The sequence below is a fragment of the Petaurus breviceps genome, unplaced genomic scaffold, assembly GCF_028583685.1.
Source record: "Petaurus breviceps papuanus isolate PSGF00001 unplaced genomic scaffold, PetGlider_PUasm1.0 90919, whole genome shotgun sequence".
Lineage (NCBI taxonomy): Eukaryota > Metazoa > Chordata > Mammalia > Diprotodontia > Petauridae > Petaurus > Petaurus breviceps.
In genome coordinates, this window is record NW_027187378.1 from 44,482,847 (window position 1) to 44,504,247 (window position 21,401).

General features: G+C 38.0%; 1 protein-coding gene and 1 non-coding gene across 2 annotated transcripts in view; one reads left to right on the top strand and one right to left on the bottom strand.

The window, feature by feature from the left end:
- UNC5D (unc-5 netrin receptor D) overlaps window positions 1-21,401 on the bottom strand; it is a 794,598-nt gene that overhangs the window by 261,017 nt on the left and 512,180 nt on the right. The window lies entirely within an intron of this gene.
- LOC138152226 (U6 spliceosomal RNA) lies at window positions 6,556-6,662 on the top strand. Its single transcript, XR_011166059.1, has one exon. It is a non-coding gene; the product is annotated as a U6 spliceosomal RNA (small nuclear RNA).

The following is a 21,401-nucleotide window of genomic DNA, read 5'->3' on the forward strand; positions in this document are numbered from 1 at the left end:
TCTTTCTCTCTTCTCTCTTTCTTTCTTTCTCTCTCTCTCTCTCTCTCTCTCTCTCTCTCTCTCTCTCTCTCTCTCTCTTTCCTTCTTTCTTTCGCTTTTTTGGAGGACAATTGGGGTTAAGTGACTTGCCCAAAGTCACACAGCTAGTAAGTGTGTCAAGTGTCTGAGGCCGCATTTGAACTCTGGTCCTCCTGACTCCAGGGCCGGTGCTCTATTCACTGCACCACCTAGCCGCCCCAGATCCCTGGTATTTTCAATAAATACAAGCAGAGGTTGGCATTCATGCAATTATCTAGTAGCATGCATAAAAGTATAATTTCTGGATACATGTGAACAAGATTTTATATTCAATGAAACTTCAACATAGCTTTCTCTATTGGCCCCATCTATTATAGTAGAGTTTTCGACAAAACAAAACAAAACCCCCCTCAAAGTTGGGGATATGATGTCTGGAAGCTCTTTCTGCCCATATAAATGATTTGTCATTTGCATCTGGCAAGGCCTAGACTAACAAATTAATCAACAAGCATTTATTAAATTTCTACTATGTGTTAGGTACTGTGCTAAGTTATAGGGATGTTAATCAAAACAAAACAAAATAAAGTAAATTAAATGAAAACAGAAAAATGCTCATAACCTCAAGGTACTTACACTCCAGCGTAGCCAACTTTTGATTACATTCATCAGTTGCCATTGAACAAAAGCCTTTGAGCCTTCCTTATTGAAAGAAATATCTATTTTTATGTAATTGTGTTCCACATCTAAACATAGGCAACATATTTAAGTTTCAAGAAAAAAATAACACTAAAAAACCCCAACAACAATTTGTGGTTTTCAGAATACTTTCTTCCCAATAACGCTGTGAGGTGGGCAATGCAAGCATCATTGTCCCCATTTTATAGATGAAAAAATTGAAGTTCAGGAAATGTTAGATACTCTTAAAAGATCACATGATTAATGACAAAGAACAGACTCAAATACTTGACATTTTTTGGTAAATTATGCCGTCAACTTAAGATAACTCAAAACAGTCATCTCTGTAGTTGGTAGGCAGATCAGAATCCTAAAATTTAATTCACAACTCTCAGAAGTAATACCTTCTAATAATCTATGGTTCTGGGACTTATATTTATCAATGATTGTCTAGATTCTTGTATTTTTTTTTTCCAGAAGTTGTAAGGGACTGAATATACAATGTTCTTTTTGGAACAAAAATGTTATGCAATGCATAAATTATTCTCTCTCTCTGTCTCTCCATCTGTCTGTCTATCTCTCTCCATCGCTCTCTGTCTCTGTTTCTTTCTGTCTCTGTCACTCTGGGTCTCTCTCTTCCTCCCTCCCTCCCTCCCTCCCTCTGTCTACCTCTTTCTCTTCCTCTGTCTATCTCTCTCAATTGACAGTTGAGAGAATGAGGGGAATATTTTTGAGCAGAGACATGAAGAAAAATAATAGAAATGCTGCTTTGGTATCTATGTATTGGGTGTTTATGTATGGACTGGGAAAGAACAATCACAGAGGTGTTAGGATTGTGAGTTCTTTACATCCACCTTTTAAAAATGAAAAGAGTTTTGGATCTGGAGTTGTGTAGCCTTTGATTGACTCCTGGTTTTACTAATTGATTTCCCTGGATCTCAGTTTCCTCATGTGTAAAATTAAGGTATATAGTAAAGGAATTCTTAGGTTCTTGACAACTGTACTTCAGACATAGCATCTAGTTTGGATGTGTTTAGATCTTGGTTCTGTCATTCATTATGTGTTGCATCTTGGACAATTCTCTTAACGTTTTGGGTTTCAATTTTCCCAACTATAAAATGAGAGGACTGGACTACATAGACAAAGGTAGCAGGAGTATTTTGGGAAATGGTTTACAACTGGTACTATGATTAAAAACAAATGTACACCTGAAACACTTATAAGTTTAATCTGAATTATTAATATTCTCTCAATAACTTTCTGACATCTAGAAAATCAACAAAACTCTAAATCAAATCCTAAATTATAATGCTTGCTGATTTTCTGGGTGTAAATGCTCATAATGAAATTTTAATAATCAGCTCTTCTGATCTGGTTTTTGTTGTTGTTCAGTTGTTTCAGTCATGTCTGACTCTTTGTGATCCCATTTAGAGTTTTCTTGGCAAAGATACTGGGGTAGTTTGCCATTTACTTGTCCAGTTCATGTTACAGGTAAGTAAACTGAGGCAAATAGGGATAAGTGACTTGCCCAGGGTCACACGGTGTAATGGGAATGCAAATTTGGAAGATCTTCCCTGCCCCTAGGCTAAAGTGCACCTGAAGCCTGGGGTGGGAGGCTTGTTTTTCAGTAGATACTTTTTGATTGGCCAGTGGGTCTAAAAGGTTGTTACATTCTCTGAGCCAGGAGAAGGCTATATAAGCCCTGATGTGTAGCTTTGTTTTGGGGGCTCACTTTGAGAAGTGTTCTGTGATTTGATCTGTATTCTGAAAAGCCGTTGTCCAGAGGCCCCCCCATCCCCCGGCTTTGAAAAACCCAGATGTTGACTGGGTATGGATGTAATGGTTGGACAGTTTGGAAATCTGTCTACTTGATCTGTTTCTGTCTTGATAATTCTGCCTGTATACTTTGAAGTTTGGGGTGCTGACCTTTTTCCCCTGAACAAGGTAAACGATATATGTCTGTCTGATTAAAGTAAGCTTGTTAACCCATTTTGAGTTGCTTTCCTTTATCAAAGCAGATCCAAGAACCTGTGGTGGCGGCAAACCCTGAGGATGCTTGGGGTGCTTGCTGCCACACATGGCTAGTAAGTGCCTGAGGCCAGAATTGAACTCAAGTCTTCCTGACCCCAAGCTCAGTGCTCTGTCCTCTGGTAGGATTGGACTATAGTAATCTGCTATCACATTTATTAGAGCTAAAAGGGATTTCACAAGTTATCAAGGCCAAGGTCAAACAGGGAGTTTCAGAGGTAGGATCTGAACCCAGTTTCCCTGGTTTCAAAGCCAGTGGTTTTGTTATTGTTATTGTTATAAAACACTGCCTACCTCCATGATCTCATGAAAGTCCCTTTCAAATCTAAGTCTTTGAACCTATGATCTTGTAATTATAATCATCCATAGAATTTAGAGATGGAAAGGTCAACAATAATAAATCTTAACATTTACATAGTGCTTTGCATTTAACAACACACTTTATATGCATTATTTCTTTGGGTCCTCACCTGTTAGTAAGTACTGCTTGGTATTATTAAGCCTAATTTACCAATGAGGAAACTGAAGCTCTAAGAGGTAATATAATAACTTGCCCTTGGTCACACAGCTAGTATTTGTCAGAGCTGGTATTTGAACACAGGGGTTTTCTGACTCTAAAACCAATACTTTCATGGTGTCTTGGAGACCAGCGTTTTATTGTTCAATTTGTTTCAGTCATGTCTAACTCTTTCTGACCTCATCTGGGGTTTTCTTGGCAAAGATAATGAAGTTGTTTGTCCTTTCCTTTTCCAGTTCATTTTACAGAAGAGGAAACTGAGGCAAACAGGGAACACAGGGAGATGAGTTTTCCTGACTTCAGGCCTGGCACTCTATTCATTGAACTACCTAGCTGCCCCTAGTCCAATCCATATTCAAAGCATACCTAAAGCACTCTCACATAGCATTGGCAAGTGATGATCAAACCTTTACTTGAAGACCTTCAGATACATGAAACATAGACATCTAACAAATTCTGACAATTTGATCTTCATTGCAAATCTCAGACTTAGTATTTCATCCTGTGGTAATACAGAATTAAAACAGCTTTCATAAATGCCAATGACCATGAGCTATTTTCTTTTTAAAGCCACCTTCTGCTTGAACATCAAGAAATGATCATTCTAGGACTCATACAATGTTAGGGGTAGTTATGCCTAATTCCTGAGATGAGAGCAATATACTCCGATTGTTTCAGGGTAAAAAAAAAAAAAAGAAAAGAAAAGAAAAAGAAAAAAAGCACAAGAAAACATACAGGTCTAGAGTTGTGATACCCTAGGAGAAAACAAAACAAAACAAAACATATGCCATTTTCATTTCTCTAGGGCTTTACACACTTGCATTTCAACAGCTCTTTGAGGTAGGTATAGTCAGTCTTACAATCATCTCAGTTTTAGAGAAGAAAGTGCCCGAGGCCGAGGCTCTGAAAAGTGAAATCCCTTGTTCACAGTCACAAAGCTAGGAATTGTCAGTGCTTAGATCTGAATAGAGCACTCCTCATTCCAAATATTTGAGTATCTTTGCTGAGAGAAGAACCTTTGGAATGTTTTGAAAGTATGAATCTTTCCACCTTTTAACCATTATCTTGGAGAAGAGTAGAAAGGTAGTGTCATATGATAATAATGGGAATGATAATGATAACAACTAACATTTACTGGGTGCTTTAAGGTTTTCAAAGTGCTTTACAAATATTATCTCATTTTATCCTTAAGACAATCCTGGGAGGTAGTTATCATCATTCCCATTTTTAGGTGAGGAAACTAAGCCAGATAGAGATTAAGTAATTTATCTAGGGTCTTGCCATTGTTTAATTGTTTTCAGTCACATTCACCTTTTTGTGACCCAATTTGGAATTTTCTTGGCAAAGATACTGTAGTGGTTTGCCATTTCTTTCTCCAGCTCATTTTACAGATGGATAAACTGAGGCAAACAGGGTTAAGTGACTTGTCCAGGATCACATAGCTAGTAAGTGTCTGAGGTTGGATTTGAATTCAGGAAGATGCTTTCCTGATTCCCATCTTGGCACTCTAAGTGCCACTTAGTTGCCCTGTGTCACAAGCCAAAAAAAAAAAAAAATAAATGTCTGAGACTGGATTGGAACTCAGGCCTTCTTAATTTCAGATTCAGGGCTCCATTCACCCAGCTACATAGAAGACAGAGTGAACTATATGAAACCAGGAAGATGAAAGCTCAAAATCTTCTTAAGAGGTACCTGACCATTGGCATATAACTCAACCTCTTGAAATTTCAGCTTACTGATCTCTAAAATGGAGACTATATTATCAGGATTACCTACTTTACAGGGTTGTTGTGAGGCTCAAATGAGATAATGTAGCTAATAGTAATAATAAATGTCACTTATTATTACTAACATCTTCAAAAATCAACAGGCAGGAAATAATTCACTCTGGCAAAAGAGTTCAGATATACCACGCGGGAGATACAGACAAATTAACAAGATAAAGAAACCTTGAGTATGTGCAGGACCTGGGGTGCCTTGCTTCTTTGTCATGCCAAGATGAGGAATCAAACAAATCAGAGCAGAAATTACTAGAATAATTAAAGCAGGTAGTTCTGTTGGGACATTATTGTATTGAGCTTGCCCACTGCCTTAAAGGTCATCACATTTTACTCTGCAGGATGTGTATGCAGATGATAAAAGGAATTAAGGAAGAATAGGCTAATTTGATGGCTCCTATTGAAAGACCTTTTCACTGGTTCCTGTTCTAAGTTTGAACTCTTAAGTCTGAAATCTGGCAAACGTTTTTCTTTATTCATATGTATGGTCAATTTAGAAAGAATTAAGTTGTTTCCAAACTATCTGTCTCGTGGAAGGTGGATGAGAAGAAAATGCACTTCTTAGGACAAGTCAGAAATACAGTAATATACAGTACAGAAATACAGTAATATATAACAAGTTCATAGTGAGAATGATTAATAACAATGATGGTTTACCCATATCTGTTGAATGATTAATAACAATGATGGTTTACCCATATCTGTTACTAGGGTGGGCAATGGAGACCTTTCTCTGGATGCTGCAATTTAGAGGGTGCAATAAGCACTTAACTTCTTTAGCAGTTAATAACACCTAAGCTTGTCAACTAGTTAGCAAGAATGATTATTTCAAATAGGAAGCTTTAACACCATACACCTTGGGAAGCTGCTCCCTGGCTGTGCCCTGCCCTATTCCCTCCCTTGGCAGTCATTTGCTTCTTCATTAGTGATTCCTTGGGACTCTATGATCTCTGACCTTTTAAATCTTGAGTCGTATAGTATGAGCAGTATCACCTCCCACAAATTAATTTTGTCTGAAAAAAAATGACTTGAGATTTATTTTCCTGCTATTAGCTAGCCCTGGGCTGTTTTGGAAACTTAGGCCCTGGGCACTTCAATTAGTTATTACTCTGGGCATTCTTACCTTAGAGAGACTCTTTTTTAGAATCAAAATTGCTGCTTACTTCCTCTGTGGCAAGGAAACTTACTTAATTTTAACTTAAATTGATGATTTTTTTCTTTTGGATTTGACAAATAATATGTATGGATGGGACATAAGACTGGTTATACATATATGTATTATCCTGAAAAGAGTGACAACCTACAGTAGGTGCTTCATAAATGCTTATCGACTGATTGACTAAGGGTGATAGTGGAATGATACAGTAGATTTTGTATTTAGTGAACCTAAGTTTGGATCTGTCATTTCCTATTTGTTTGTGACCCTGGTCAATATAGATACATCACCTCTCTATGTCTCAGTTTCACTAGCTGCAAAATGAGAAAACTGGATCCTTTCCAGCTCTAAAGTATATGATTTGTTAAAAAACCAAAAATGCAGTGCTTGCTTTGGCAGCACATATGCCAAAATTGGAATGAAATAGTGAAGATTAGCATGGTCCCTGCACAAGAATGACATACAAATTCATGAAGCATTCCATATTTTTGATAAATACTGGAGAAAATGTGGGAAAATTGGGACACTAATACATTGCTGTTAGAGTTGTGAACTGATCCAAGCATTCTGGAGAACAATTTGGAACTATGTCCAAAGGGCTATAAAACTCTGCATACCCTTTGATCCAGCAGTACTATATCCCAAAGAGATCATAAAAAAGAGAAAAGGACCCAAATATACAAAAATATTGATAGTAGCTCTTTTTGTGGTGGCAAATAATTGGAAATTAAGGGGATGCCCATCCAATGGGGAATGGCTGGACAAGTTGTGGTATATGAAAGTAATGGAATACTATTGTGCTATAAGAAATGATGAGCAAATTGACTTCAAAAAAACATTGAAAGACTTATATGAACTGATGCTGAATGAAATGAGCAGAACCAGGAGAACACTGTACATAACAGCCAAATTGTGCAATGACTAACTTTGATAGACTCAGAAATACATGATCTTAGAAAATTCCACAAGAATTCTGACAGAAAATGCTGTCCACATCCAGAGAAAGAAGTATGGAGACTGAATGCAGATCAAAGCATACTATTTTTACTTTTTTGTTTTTTTTTCTTTCTTGTGGTTTCTCCCTTTTGTTCTGATTCTTCTTTCACAACATGACTAATATAGAAATGTGTTTAATGTGATTGTACATATATAACTTGTATCAGATTGTATGCTATTTTCAGGAGAGGGAGGGGAGAGAGGGAAGAAAAAATCTGGAATTCAAAATCTTATAAAAGTGAATGCTATCTTTACATGTAATTGGGAAAAATACTATTAAGTGGGAAAAAAATAAAAAGCTAATGAATCAAAAACAAAACAAAAATTCAAACAATCAAAAAAATCTCCAAAGATAAATTCAAGGGGAGTTGGTTGGTCTAGAATTAAAGAATTGTAGCTGTGCTTGAACATGGATCTTGATACAAACTTATGTCAAATAACAGTACTGTCACTTATATTTATGTGGTCCTAGAAATTCCAGACAGGTCACCTAAACTATATAAATCTTAGTTTTATCAGCCAAAGGAATATAATAATATTTATGACACCTACTTCCCAGGAATATTGTAAGCATGATGTTTTGTAACCCTTAAAGTACTGTATATATATTACTACCACTACTGCTGCTGTTAGCACCACCACATTATTGCTGTTGTTTTGTCCTTTGTTCTTAAAGAGGAGCGGGACATGGGGAAGGTGATGTCATCACTTGAAAGTGAATTAGATGTAAGTACAAAGTCACCAGCCTCATTCTTTTCTCTGGAGTCATCTGGATTCTCTGGCAAGACATAGATCAGGATTACTAGAGATGTTTCTGGATGCAGTTGAAGACCTTTACCTTTTAAAAGTAAGGTCTTCCCTAGGTTTCAGTTTTACTGAGGCAATGCCCTTTTAGAAATTAAGGCTAAGACATGAGGCAAAGAATGACCTCTATTACCTAGTTAAAAAAAAATAAATCTGGGAGGGGAAGACCCTCACTGAGGGTTTTTGGTGGAAACAGAAACAATTGCTATTTACACTCTGAATCATCAGAGTCCAAACAATGACCAAGGATGCTTGGGCTGGGACATACTATTGATAAGTCAATGAGAGCCAGAGTGCTTTGGGTTTAAAGCACAGTTCTTAAAAAAGAAATCTACCCCATAAACCCCAATACATCTTGCAAGGTTTCAGCTACCAAAATTTATATTCCTTTGGGCACAGTATCTACAGGTAAAGGTATGATTCCCTATGTAGAGAGAGGGATAGAAGGGAGAGGAGGGAAAGAGAAAAGGAAGGAGAAAAGAAGGGAAAGGGGGAAGGAAGGAAGGAAGGAAGGAAGGAAGGAAGGAAGGAATGAAGGAAGGAAGGAAGGAAGGAAGGAAGGAAGGGAGGGAAGGAGGGAGGGAGGGAGGGAAGGAAGGAAGGAAGAAAAGAAAGAAGGATAGAGCTGTGTTATCCAACTGGAACTGGTCAGTTGGGTCCACTTTGGGGCAGCTACTAATACTCACAGATTGGTGATTGTTGTTTGTCCTTCATTCTTAAAGAGAACTATGTCATTGGGAAGGTGAAGTCATGACTTGCAAGTGAATTAGATTTAAGTGAGGCAGGGCTGTGCAAAGTCACCAGTCTCACTCTTTCATCTGGAGCCATCTGGGTCCAGTAGTAAGATAAAGATCAGGACTACTGGAGATGGCCCCCACTGCAGGAAAACCTATCTTCCTGAGTTAAAATCTGATCTCAGACACTTCCTAGCTGTGTGACCCTGGGCAAGTCACTTAACCCTGTTTGCTTCAGTTTCCTCATCTCTAAAATGAGCTGGAGAAGGAAATGGCAAGACACTCTATTATCAAAAATTGCCAAGAAAACCTCAAAAATGGGATCACAGATTCAAACACAACTGTTAAAAGCCGAACAAATGGATAAAGGAATACATGCATATTTTGTCATATCATTACATCATATGCTTCCAGAAAATATGCATACATGCTTAGAGATAAGAAAACCATTCCTTTGTAAGAACTTTTCAACATAGCTTAATATTTGTAAAACATAGGTCTCAATGAGTCACATCTCAATCAAAAGTCTTAAGTGACTCCTTATTACCTTGGGCAAATTATATGCTTATCAGTCTGACTTTTAAAACTTTCTTCAATCTGTTGCCCATCCATCATTTCAGGGCCATTTCGGATTGCACCCTCTGACACACTTTACATTGCATACAAGCTATCGCATAACTCTATATTATGTCTCTTATCTCCATGTCCTTGCACTCCATGTGCTTCTTCACCTCTGCTTCTTAGAATGCCTATGTTCTTTCAAGGTTCAGGATAGGTGTTACATCCTTGATGAAGCATACCCTGGTCTCTCCTTATTGTTAGTGTTTTCTCCTTACTAATTTTACCTTGAATTTATTTATCCATGTACATGCATCCTCCTCACTTCCCTTCCCCCAACACATGTGAAGCTCTTTGGGGACAGGATTGTTTGACATTGTCTTTTTATTTCCTGTGCCTCACATATTTCTTAGCACATAATAAATACCATATTTAATATGGTATTTATTTATATTTAATATATTATATAATATATCACAATATATTATATGATATATTTATATAAATATATCTTTATATATTAAATATAAATGTTTTCTATTGAATTACATTGAGTGTCTGAGAGATGAGACTGACAATTCCTCTGCAATACACACAGTGGAGAAAGTAATAGCAGCATACAAGTGGAAATTGTGCCTAGCAGTCCTGTCTTTCCTCATTTTCAAGCATTCCTATCTTTCAGATGGCTCTGAACCCAAATGAGCTGAAGGCTACATGTGCCCTCCTATAAATGCAATACCTTAAAAGATCTAATTAATCATTTCCATTCATTTCTAGCCTAGGAGCACAGTTTCTATGGTTTACTAAGCACCGTAATCAAGTGTACATGGAGCTAAACAGAGAGTGAGGATATTTCCAAGGGGAGGTAACAGTCTAATCTCTTGGTCCACAATTACAATCTATAACTAACTAGCACAGAAAATACACTATGGCATTATTATATATTTTTTAGGAATATTGTTATTATTATTACCATTATTGCTTCTATTAAACATGTGTTGAGAGCACTGAGAGGCTAGGTGCCATATGCCTCACATTCTTGTGCCTCAGCCTGTATTTTTTTTTAATCCATCGCCGAATAGCCCAAGGGAGAAACAAAAATCCTTTTTGGTATTTCATTGACACAGTGGAATGTGGGGTCAGCCTCCTCTTACTGCACATAGCTCCCATTAGCATTAATGAGAACTCTACGCATACATCAAGGGGAAAAGGAGACCCCACGGGTTCCAAGCCCAGTCTGAAAGATAGTCCAGCAATCTGCCAAGTAGCAATTTAATTAAGCTCTTATTTATTGCTTCTCACTCCAGTTCCATGGGTTTCTGAGAGCAGGAGCAGCTCATGAACTGGCTTATTGCAAGCTGGTCTTGCTTACTATCAACTGGCTTTTAGATCAATAATCATTGAAACATATATTGCTTGCCCTGATTCAAGAACTGAAGACAGCATATCCTAGATGAAAAATGAAACACACTTATTGTATTTGTAACTAATGTTCCTTAAAAGTAAAACAAATATTGATATTCCAGGCACATATAAAAAGTGAGATCTATAACTAAGCATGTAAAATGCACACTGCTCACATTTGATAATCATATTCCATTTTCAATAACGGGAAACAAGGTACAATGACTGCTATAATTCACCAACCTCTTTTTCCCCCTCCTCTCAAACACCACATTGTTTTATTACAATAGAGCAATACTACCATATTAGGCTTTACAGTATGCCTACCCACACCATAAATACATGGGCCCATCTAAAATATGCAGCAATGCCTCTCCCAGCTTTCATGATACTTGCAACTTGGCATTTTATGTGAATTTCACATTTTGTTGATGTGCTTGCAATGAAATGTGGACTGCCCAGAAGAGAAATTATTTTACATTTCCATTAAAAGCTACAGTTGTAAATAAACCATCAGAGTTTATGTAGATACCCACTCAAACATCTAGGGCGGCCTATTAAAGTGCCAAACCCAGTGTTAAACATTTGATAAAAGAGGACCTATAAGGCACATTTCAAATATTTTTTTCCAAGTGATAGAGTTTTAAAGATATTTTATAATACTGCTCCAGCCACTGCAGAACACTCAAAAATCAACACAAGTTTATGTTTGCTTGTAATGTAGCTATAGAGCTCATCACTGCCAGATGCCCTTTCATAGTCAAAGCTAAAACTGTGACATTGGATGCCTGAATACATGGCGACTAGAGACTGCTGAAGTTAACAGACTGCTAGAGAGGGGGGGGGAGGAGAAAGGGAGAGGGAGAGGTGAGGGGGACAGATATATCTATATATATATATATATATAGATATAGATAGATAGATAGATAGATAGATAGACAGACAGACAGATGGATAGATAGATAGGTATAGAGAGAGATTTTTGAAGTAAGTAGTAAACTACACTAATTTGAAGGTGATAAATAATAATCAGCAAGTCCAAAAATTAGAAAGATTCTAATTTAAACCTTCAACTCAATTCAGTAAATATTTATTATGAGCTCACTATGGATAGGACCTATTGTCCATTGGTGGAGATCCAACGATGGAAAAGGGTATAGCCCTTGGCTTCAAGGTGCTTATCAACTAACAGGGGGTTTTGACATGTGTGCAACTAATGTGATATCAACATAGAATGTGATAGGAACAAAAGAGATTCAGTCCAATTTCTCTAAAAAACCATGGTGGCAGAAATTTCATTTCCATGTGGTGGTGGTAATGGTGAATGGGGGAGGGAATCAAGAGAGGCTTCATAGAAGAGGTGATACCTGAGTTGTCCCTTGAAAAAAGAAATGTTGGGGTGACTAGCTGGTGTAGTGTTATGGGAATAGAAATTTAAGATCTTCCCTGCCCCTAGGTCTTTTGATAGACTTAAGTGCACCTGGAGCCTGTGGGGGGAGGCTTGGTTTTTGGGAATGCTTTTTGATTGGGCAGTGCGTCAAGAGGGTTGTTACATTCTCTGAGCCAGGAGAAGGCTATATAAACCCTGATGGGAGGCTTTGTTTTGGGGCTAACTTTGAGAAGTGTTGTGTGATTTGACCAGACAAGATTCTGGGCAGCTGTTGAGCCCCCCAGCTTTGAAAACCCAGATGTTGGTGCTTCCCTCTCTGGTAACTGTGACTAGGTATGGATGTAATGGTTGGACAGTTGGAAGCCTGTCTGCTTGATCTGTTTTTCTGTCTTCTTGTAACTTCTGCTTGTAACCTTGTATTCTATGAAATTCGGGGCACTGATCTTTTTCCCCTGAACTAGGTAAATGACATATGTTTGATTAAAGCAAGTTTGTTAACGCATTTTGAGTTGCTTTCCTTTAGAAAAGCAGATCTAGGAACCTGTGTTGGCAGTCACTCTGGGTATGTCAGGGTGCTTGCTGCTACATGTAGTGAATAGAGCACTGGCCCTAGAGTCAGGAGGACCTGAGTTCAAATTTGACCTCAGACACTTAATACTTACTAGCTGTATGACCTTGGGCAAGTCACTTAACCGCAATTGTCCTGCCCTCCCCACTGCAAAAAGAAAAAGAAGAAGAAGAAGAGAAATATTTCAGCAGGTAGAGAGAGAGTACATTCCATCTGTGGAAAAGAGAGAAGGATATATGAATGCATAGTAGAGATTCAGGTCAGGACAAGATTACAGAATAACTAGTATTCACCTTTATGAAGGGTAAGGAGGTTTAGGTAGCTAAATATTTCCACTTAAAGGGACAGCATAAAAATATTGCCATGTGGAGAAATACTACATCAGTTTTTTTGTTAATTACAAGAGAAACTGCCAACCTTTATTAGGCCACCCTATTTAGACTGGCATTTTAGAATATAGAGAAATCTCAGACATATATGTCTGCAGATGAAATATGTCCTAGAAAGGAATCTCCAGGAGTTTGGAAACCACCAATTCTCTGGGATCATGTGTACAAATAGTCTCTCAAATGTTTCTTTGCCTATTACTTTCAGAACAGAAAGTAAGAAGAAAAATATGGACATGAGATCAAATAAAGGTGATTTACATTGCTAAAACAATTTCTGCTGTGTTAAGCTTCTGATTTTTTCAAATATGCACTTGGTCATCTGCATCCAATCCTATGACAAAGTTATATTGAGATTGTCCATAAGATCTTGTATTGTATTGTATTAGGGTATATGGCATATTAAGAGAGGTCTGGCACCTCTGGTATGAGGCCTTGCTTAGCCCTTTATCAGGATGATCATTGACCCTTGGTGTGCAACCAGTCATTTAACTCTCACCTGTGACTCCAAGAAGCTATAACATATTCAGCAACCACACCCTGGTAAGCCATCTTGGCAGATAGTCTAAAAACCAGGTTGAGGGTAAATGAAAGTCCTCAAACCTATCAGTTAGTTAGGGGGATGGGTACCTCAAGAATGTGAAGACAATTTATTCCAACAGTCATGAAGGTGACTGAATCAGTCTCTGTGGAACACTTAGAGCTAGATCAGACATCAAAGATGCCAAGGTTTTCCACTGCATCCCCTAAATTCTGGTCCATCACCAGTAGTCTTGACTTTTGATGACTTTGGAAGAGAGAGTGAGGCTGGTGACTTCAATCCAATTCATAAGACAGTCAAACATCTCCCTCTTCCCTTATCCCCTTACCATGATGTCATTGGTCCTCCTAAAAAATGAAGGAAAGCAAACAATAGTATTGGATTGTAAGCTTCCTGAGGACAGAGATCATGCCTTTTCCCTTCTACTTCTCACATTTCAGACAATCTGTTCATTTATTCATTCGTTCATTCAAGATGTATTCATCAAATTCCCCATTATGTGTAAAGCACTGTCCTAGGTGCTGATAGAGTTATCATGTTAGTTTAGATGAGATACATTCTCTACCCTCATGGTCCTTATATTGTAGGAGAGAGAAAAGATAAATAGAAATGAGTGCCATTAAAACCTGCTCTGACAATCTTCTGGTATGCAAAAAATACATACTTCCCATGAACTACACCCATTTTTAAAATGCCAAAGAGACTGGCTATATGGGGCTGAGTGGCCTCAGGGGACGACAATAGAGTTGTCTAATATCATACAGTATCACCTTGTTTTGCAAAAAGATTCCAGAGGTTCCAGAAGTCACATTATCCAGAGTTTTCAAGTTGCAGTCTTGTTTTCCGTGGTTGATTGCTCTTTGCTTTACTGAGGACCTACCCTCTGCCTGCTTGGCCACAAGAGGAAGAGACTAAAGACTCCAGAGGCCAAGGAGAAGGCAGAACCAAGCACTATACTTAACTAAGAATGGGGCCTCCTGGGAGGGGATGAAGGAGCAGACCCTGAGAAGATGTGGAAATGGCGCATGATTTCAGAACCACTAATGACCAATCTATGGAAGCATCAGTTCAAAGGTTCCCTCAAAAATGGGGCATCATACAAATGATATCACTAGAGGTTTGGAGTGAATCATTGTTACTAGCTACATAGAAAAAGGGCAAGTGGGATAGAGATGAGGTAAACCTCTTCCCCCAAATCCTGTAACTGTAAAAGTCTTTGGAATTCCTTTACTGCAGTGAGAGCCAAAGAGAAAGAAAAGAAGGGTATATGTTTAATACTGGGGTGGGGAGCTTAAGACGTCAAGACCACATGAGGCCCTCTAGGTCCTGGAGTGTGGCCCTTTGACTGAATCCAAACTTCAAAGAATAAATTCCTCTAATAAAAGGATTTGATCAGTCAAAAGGCTGCACTCAAGGATCTAGAGGGTCACATATGGCCTCAAAGCTGCAGGTTCCCTACCCCTGGGGTAGCTCAGATTCATAACAATGGCTGTAGCTTACTCAGGTTACTAAAGCTTTTGACCCTATACCTTTTACTTTTGATTTAATTCATTACATGAACTATAGTATGTTAGTAATTCTTTTCAATCATTTGAAATTGGGAAAGAGATTAGAATTTGTGGGAATTGGAAGTTAGAGACATTTGATAAATTATGAACTTTTAGTAGGAATAATCATTTCATAGAGTAGATAAGAGTCCAGGAATACACTCAACATGGAAAAAAAATATATATAGATCCCATCTATGCAGGTACAGAAATAATGGAAATATATTCAGGACTTAGAACTTGTACAGTTACTGAAGCTGGTAGTTTTGGGCTCACCCCACTATCTGGTGACTACCCCAATATAATACCCCCAAGTAGCTACTCTGTCATTCTCTCTCTAAGTGCTAGTGTAAAGCCAGCACTTCTGAGAGTTTGGTATAAATGTTCCTTATACTACCATATATAATATTATATCATGAGTGGATCAGAAAAGTACAAAATAAAGAGCCATGAGAGGTCCAATGAGGAAGGTGGTATAATCAGTAAAGTCTTCATGAATGAAGTGGCATTTGAGTTAGAATGAAAAGGATGGGTATAATTCCACAAGTGAAAACAGCAACCAAGGACATTCTAGAACAACCAAAGACACAGTATAAATAAAAAAGACACAGAAGGGAAAGTGAAGGCCAGGTTTAGAGGGAAGAGTGTTATTAAGCTAAGCTGGAGTATATTATGTGTGGAGGTCAATAATATAAGATTGGGAATGAGGACCTTGAATTCCAGGCAAATGAGTTGCTGTATAACCTAGGGGCCATTAAATATTTGTTAAATTAATTCATGAGTGAATTAATTTTAAGCTGGATAAGTAATTAGAGAAATATGATGAGGTATTTAGGCAGGTGTAAGAGAATGAGAGGGTGGCTCAAGCAATCATTTTGATAAAAAATGGTCATGAGGGACATCACAGGAATCATTACAAAAACATAATAAAAATTAAATAAAAAAACACATGGATTGTTCATAGTACATTTGCTGCCTCTGTGCCCAAAATAATAGAGATTTTACGCAGCCAAAGAAAACAATATGGGAAAACAAAATGACTTAAGGATAACTCAAAATTTGACACTCTAGATATATTGACCAAGTATTTCCTAGCTGGTGGCTAGAGACTGGTTTGACAGCTGCTACTGAGAACAACATCTTGGCTACCATGGATCAGACAGTAAGAAGAAATTATCATCAATGAAACAGAAGGGATGTGATAATTTATCCTGTTTACTGACTCTATCACCAGAAGCCAGTGTCCATTAGTCATATTGATCCTGGATATACCACACTGGCTGGTGCTGAGAACATCCAATGACAAAATCAAGTCGGTCACATTCTTCATTGTTTTGCTTTGAAAGTAAATGAATTTGTCGCTGAGAAACCACAGTTCCCACATTTGCTACATCCCTAAAAAGCAGAGGCAAGAGTCTCTGAAAAGAATGAATCTGCACTGACTCAAATACAACGACATTCCCTTCCTCCTAAGGATTAGGTTCTGGGTTACAATCCCAACCAGCTGCTGAAAGTAGGCAGAGGTGACTCAGAGGTGGCACAAACTAATTCAGCCTTATTCCAAAGACCATGGGGCAGGCACTCAGAAGAAGTAGGGAAAATGCCGAAGCTTGAACATGCATAGTCCAAGTCACTTCAAGAGATCAGCTAATCCACCCCCATTCCTTCAGGAGGGTAAGGTCATATGACAGCAGGGAGTAGGCAATGTAAATCCCAGGAAATGTTAGATAATTGCTCCTATTTTGGTTATTTTCCACTAGAAATAGTGGGGATTCATTATTCATAGAGAGTGGAATTATCTGGCAAGAAAAATATGTGTAAAAATTTAAAAAACCCACATTTGAGATAATACCTTGTTGTTACCTCCTCTTCCCTTGCACTCTTCCCCCAAATGTACAGCGCATCAATTTTTCTAATAGTTAGAATGAGTTCCTGTGAACCTCCTAATGGTAGACATTTTTGGGAATTGTCACAAGTTGGTTTATTACCTATAGTCGTGCAATGAGGTTAGTTATTTTGTTTGTTTTCTCTGTGAGAAGCTAAGCAATGATAAGGGCAGGATGAAATCTAGAAACCTTAGCCTCATTATCTTGGTGTTTTAACCAAAGGCTCTAAGAAAACTAAATACACCCCTACTGTAATATCCATATACCTGATCCCTGGAAACCATATAGGGAAAAGAAAGTAATGTGTGGTAGTATGGTTGTAAGAACAGCAAGGAAGCCAGAGCAGATGAACTGCAGGGGTTGTAAGGTAGGGATTCCAACCACAGTTGTAATTAGAAATTTTTTCACTTGGGGCAAAAACAGTTTTGCAGAAATGTAGGTGTGGGACTACAATGGTGGTATGGAATGACATTCCACAGTGCAGTTATGTAAGAAAGATGTTGACAGGACCCTAGGAAATGGCATCCTTGCAGAACATGGCATTAGAAGCAATTGGATTACTTTTAGGGAGGATATTCACTAGAAGGAGGAAACATCCCTCCCTGGATGCCAGTGGCCTAGTGGCAAATCCCTGTTGGCTCCAAACCAGTTTTAGTCATGGCCTTAATCAAGACACCTACTCTTTGTAGGGGCTGAAGAAAAAAAATAACAGAAAGAAAAAAAGGAACTTCTATTGCTAGTGTTTAAAATTGGTGCCCATGATATTATTTGTATAAAGCTTTATAATATTGAAATAGGAAGAGAGTGGACTTTCTTGTCCCAGCAGAGCACAATGGCTATAGGGTCCAGGTATCCCTGGATGTCTCTGTTTCTGTGGACATGTTTATCCTGTTCCACATATTTACTTGATGGAGTCTTACTGTTGTGAGCAAAATGAGGCTTGAGATTCAGGAAATACCAAAAAATTTAATGGTGATGCCTCTAGGTCACATAGTCGGCAAAAGCTGCTTCCTCAGTAGTGTCAGTTATAAAACTTCTTTTTCCTAGGACCTTTCTGTAGCAGAAGTTAGAGGACTCTGGTAAGAGTGAGTTCTGTCAGCCTAGTCAGAAAACTTGATTGTCACATGTAGTTGAATTCTAGTGGACATTGCTACAATCATGATAACCTAATGCTAGCTAGCTGAGCACCTAGAATAGGGTTTCTTATTCCAGGATCCTCTTTTGAGGGATCCATTGATAGATTTCAGGAGGTCCATAAATTTTTTTTAATTTGATATCTGTATCTTAATATACTTTCTTGCAAAGTCCATGTATTTTATTATATATTTAAAAACATAATTCTGAGAAGGGGTACTTAGACTTCACTACATTGCCAAAAAGGTTCATAAAACTCACAAAAAGGTTAAGAACTCTTGGTTTTGGATGACATGTTGTTACTACCAAAGTCATCCCTTCACAATACCCAAAACTCACTTGTGTTCTCCTAATTTTGCTAATTTCCCCTCTGTGTGGAATGCCCTGTTCCCTACTTCTTTGCCAATCCACATGGCTCTATCAGGGCTCAACCTAGGGTTTATCTCCTCCATAAAACCCATGAGTACTCGCAATTACATAACCACAGAATTTGGGAGGGTGAGAGAACCTCTGAGGTCATCTGGGACAACTAAGACTTGAAAGAAGGATCTTCTCTACGACATAAGCCAAAAGCACTTTAGCTTATGCTTGCAGACCTCCAATAAGGGCAAACCCACTGGAAATGGAAGAAGCAGGTGCTCCATTTCACTTCTGGAAAAATCCTCTTTTTAGGAACAATTTTCTACTATCAAGTCTTAATTGGTCTCTTTGCAACTTCTGCCCCCTGCCTTTCATTTTGTCTTCTGGGGTCAAGCTAAACAAGTCTAATCATTTTTCCATATACAAAGTTTCCAGAAGGAATGGGATTTCCTTAATCTAAACTCTGAAAAAATTCAAATTGACAACCATTTCTTTGCATTTTTTATGTGCAAAGAACTGTACTAGACAAGAGAAAAAATACAGAGGTCTTTATGAATCCTGTCTTTGCCCTCTAGGATCTTATCTTCAGTAGTGGGGTGGGGGAATACAGGAAATACAATACATACATAAATAGCTATACTACTAAATGGAGCATGGAAAGAACCTAATGTCATTCAAAAGAAGTGTTTTGGAAGAAGACATCGTCCATAACTTTAGCTCTCTGGAGAACTTCATACAGAAGGAGGAATTTGAGCTAGACCTTAAAACAGGAACTCTACCTTTTTGTGTCACCTTTGGCACTCTACTGAAGCTTATGTACACCTCATAATAGATTTTTTGTAACTGCATAAAATAAAATATATAGCATTATGAAGAAAAGCAGTACAGAGAACCCCAGCTAAGAGTCTCTACCTTGAAGGATGGGTAGGAATTAAACCTATAAAAATGTGTGTGTGTGTGTGTGTGTGTGTGTCTATGCGTTCTTGTGTGTGTATCTAAGAGGTTAGGAGTAACATTACCCATCCTGTACCCCCACTGTCTAGCTAAATTTCTCTCCTTTTTCCTTATACAGGGCCTTCCATTTTCTGTCTCCTAACCTGGACAGTCATCTTTGATGCCTGGAATATATTCCTTTGTCACATCCTTCAAAGTTCAACTGAAGTCCCACATTCTTAATTATTTATGTACTTAGTTGTGTGTATATATATTTATATGTATAAACATATATATATATACTTATACGAATAAGTATATATACACAGACATATATACCATACATACATATGTGTGGGTATATATATATTATTTATGTTTATATATATATAATTTAATAAACATTTATTAAGCACCTACTATGTGTTGGCTACTATGCTAAGTTTAAATACATACATGTTAAATTGTAAGATCATTGAGGGCAGGGTCTGTCTTTTTTCTCTATTTTTATTCCCAGTGCCTAACACAGTTCCCAGAACATAATATGTGCTTATTAAATGTTTATTGATTGACTGATATTGTGTCTGTTGATAGAATGAAAACCTCTTGAAATCAAGGACTGTTTCAATTTTGATCAAGCACCCTAAGCACAGTCTGGAACATAGGTGTGTAACACACATTCTTGTTGATTAATTTTATGACCCAACTAAAGTCAGGGACTGTGAGTAAATCACAGAATCAAGAAAGTGGGGAAAGTCTACTAGAGACAGTGACTAGACTGCTTTGAATAGAACATGATGCAGATAAATGTCATTTTGGTAAGGATTTTGAATGCCAAGCAGAAGGATGAATAACTCTTGGCATAGCTGGAAGAGGATCAAAACTGGCCCAGTGATAAAGTGATCCATATCCCTCCTCCCAAGTACCAAGGAATAGACTTAGATGTTGATATTGGTGCTTGTTACAAAATCAGGGAAGTTTCACAGTGTAGACTGCAAGAGTGTAGACAACTTAGTGTGAACACTTAATTCCAGTGCTTTCCCTCTCTTAATGGTTTCCTATTTATCCTGTATATAACTTGCTTTGTATATATTTGTTTGCATGTTGTCTCCCTCATTAGACTGTAAGTTCCTTGAGGGCAGGGAGTGTCTTTTGCCTCTTTTAAAAAAAATATATATTCCCAGTGCTTAGTACAGTGCTTGGCTCATAGTAGGTGTTTAATAAATGTTTATTAAATCAAATTGTATGCCTCTGGTATGATCTGTCAGTGGGTATTTTTGCCAATGCAGACATTATGAGTCAGTGTATTTGCCTGAGAATGTGTGCATTGGTATGAGTAGGAAGTTAGCATACATAGCTGTGTGAATATATCCAAGTGCCAGCCAAACCCTGGGCAAATTTAGGTAATGATTCAATCTTCCAGTACACTGGAGGGTTAGGGATATAATGTGTATGTGCATGTTTATGTGTAAATGGTCTTATTTGGGGGCCCCTATGCTACATTTATTAATATCTGACAGTATGAAAGTTCCCAAAGTGGGACACTGAGTGTGGCTTTTCAGACACTTGGGAGTGACTGTGGATCAAGCCAGTCTGGGGTCAGGTGAACCCTACCTGTATAATGAGTCAAGCAACTGAGAACCCTCCCTCTGGAGCCAACATTGGCAAGGACCATGTTAAAGAAAGTCTTCACTGATAGTATATTTAAGTCAACTCAGTTCTGAGACCCCAGTAGATGACAAGGAAAACTAGTCAGTCAGTCAGTATTTATTCAGCACCTACTCTGTGCTAGGCCCTGTGCTAAGCACTGGGGATATAAATATGAAAAAGAGAGACAGGCTATACTCTCAAGGAGTTTGCAATTTAATGGGGGTAAGACATCACACAAAATGAAACTGAAAGGGCCTGAAGGAAGTTAGGTCACCATACAAAGGAGTCATGCTAGTGAGAAATGAAGAGATGGATTGTCTGGGTGCCCTCCTTTAATG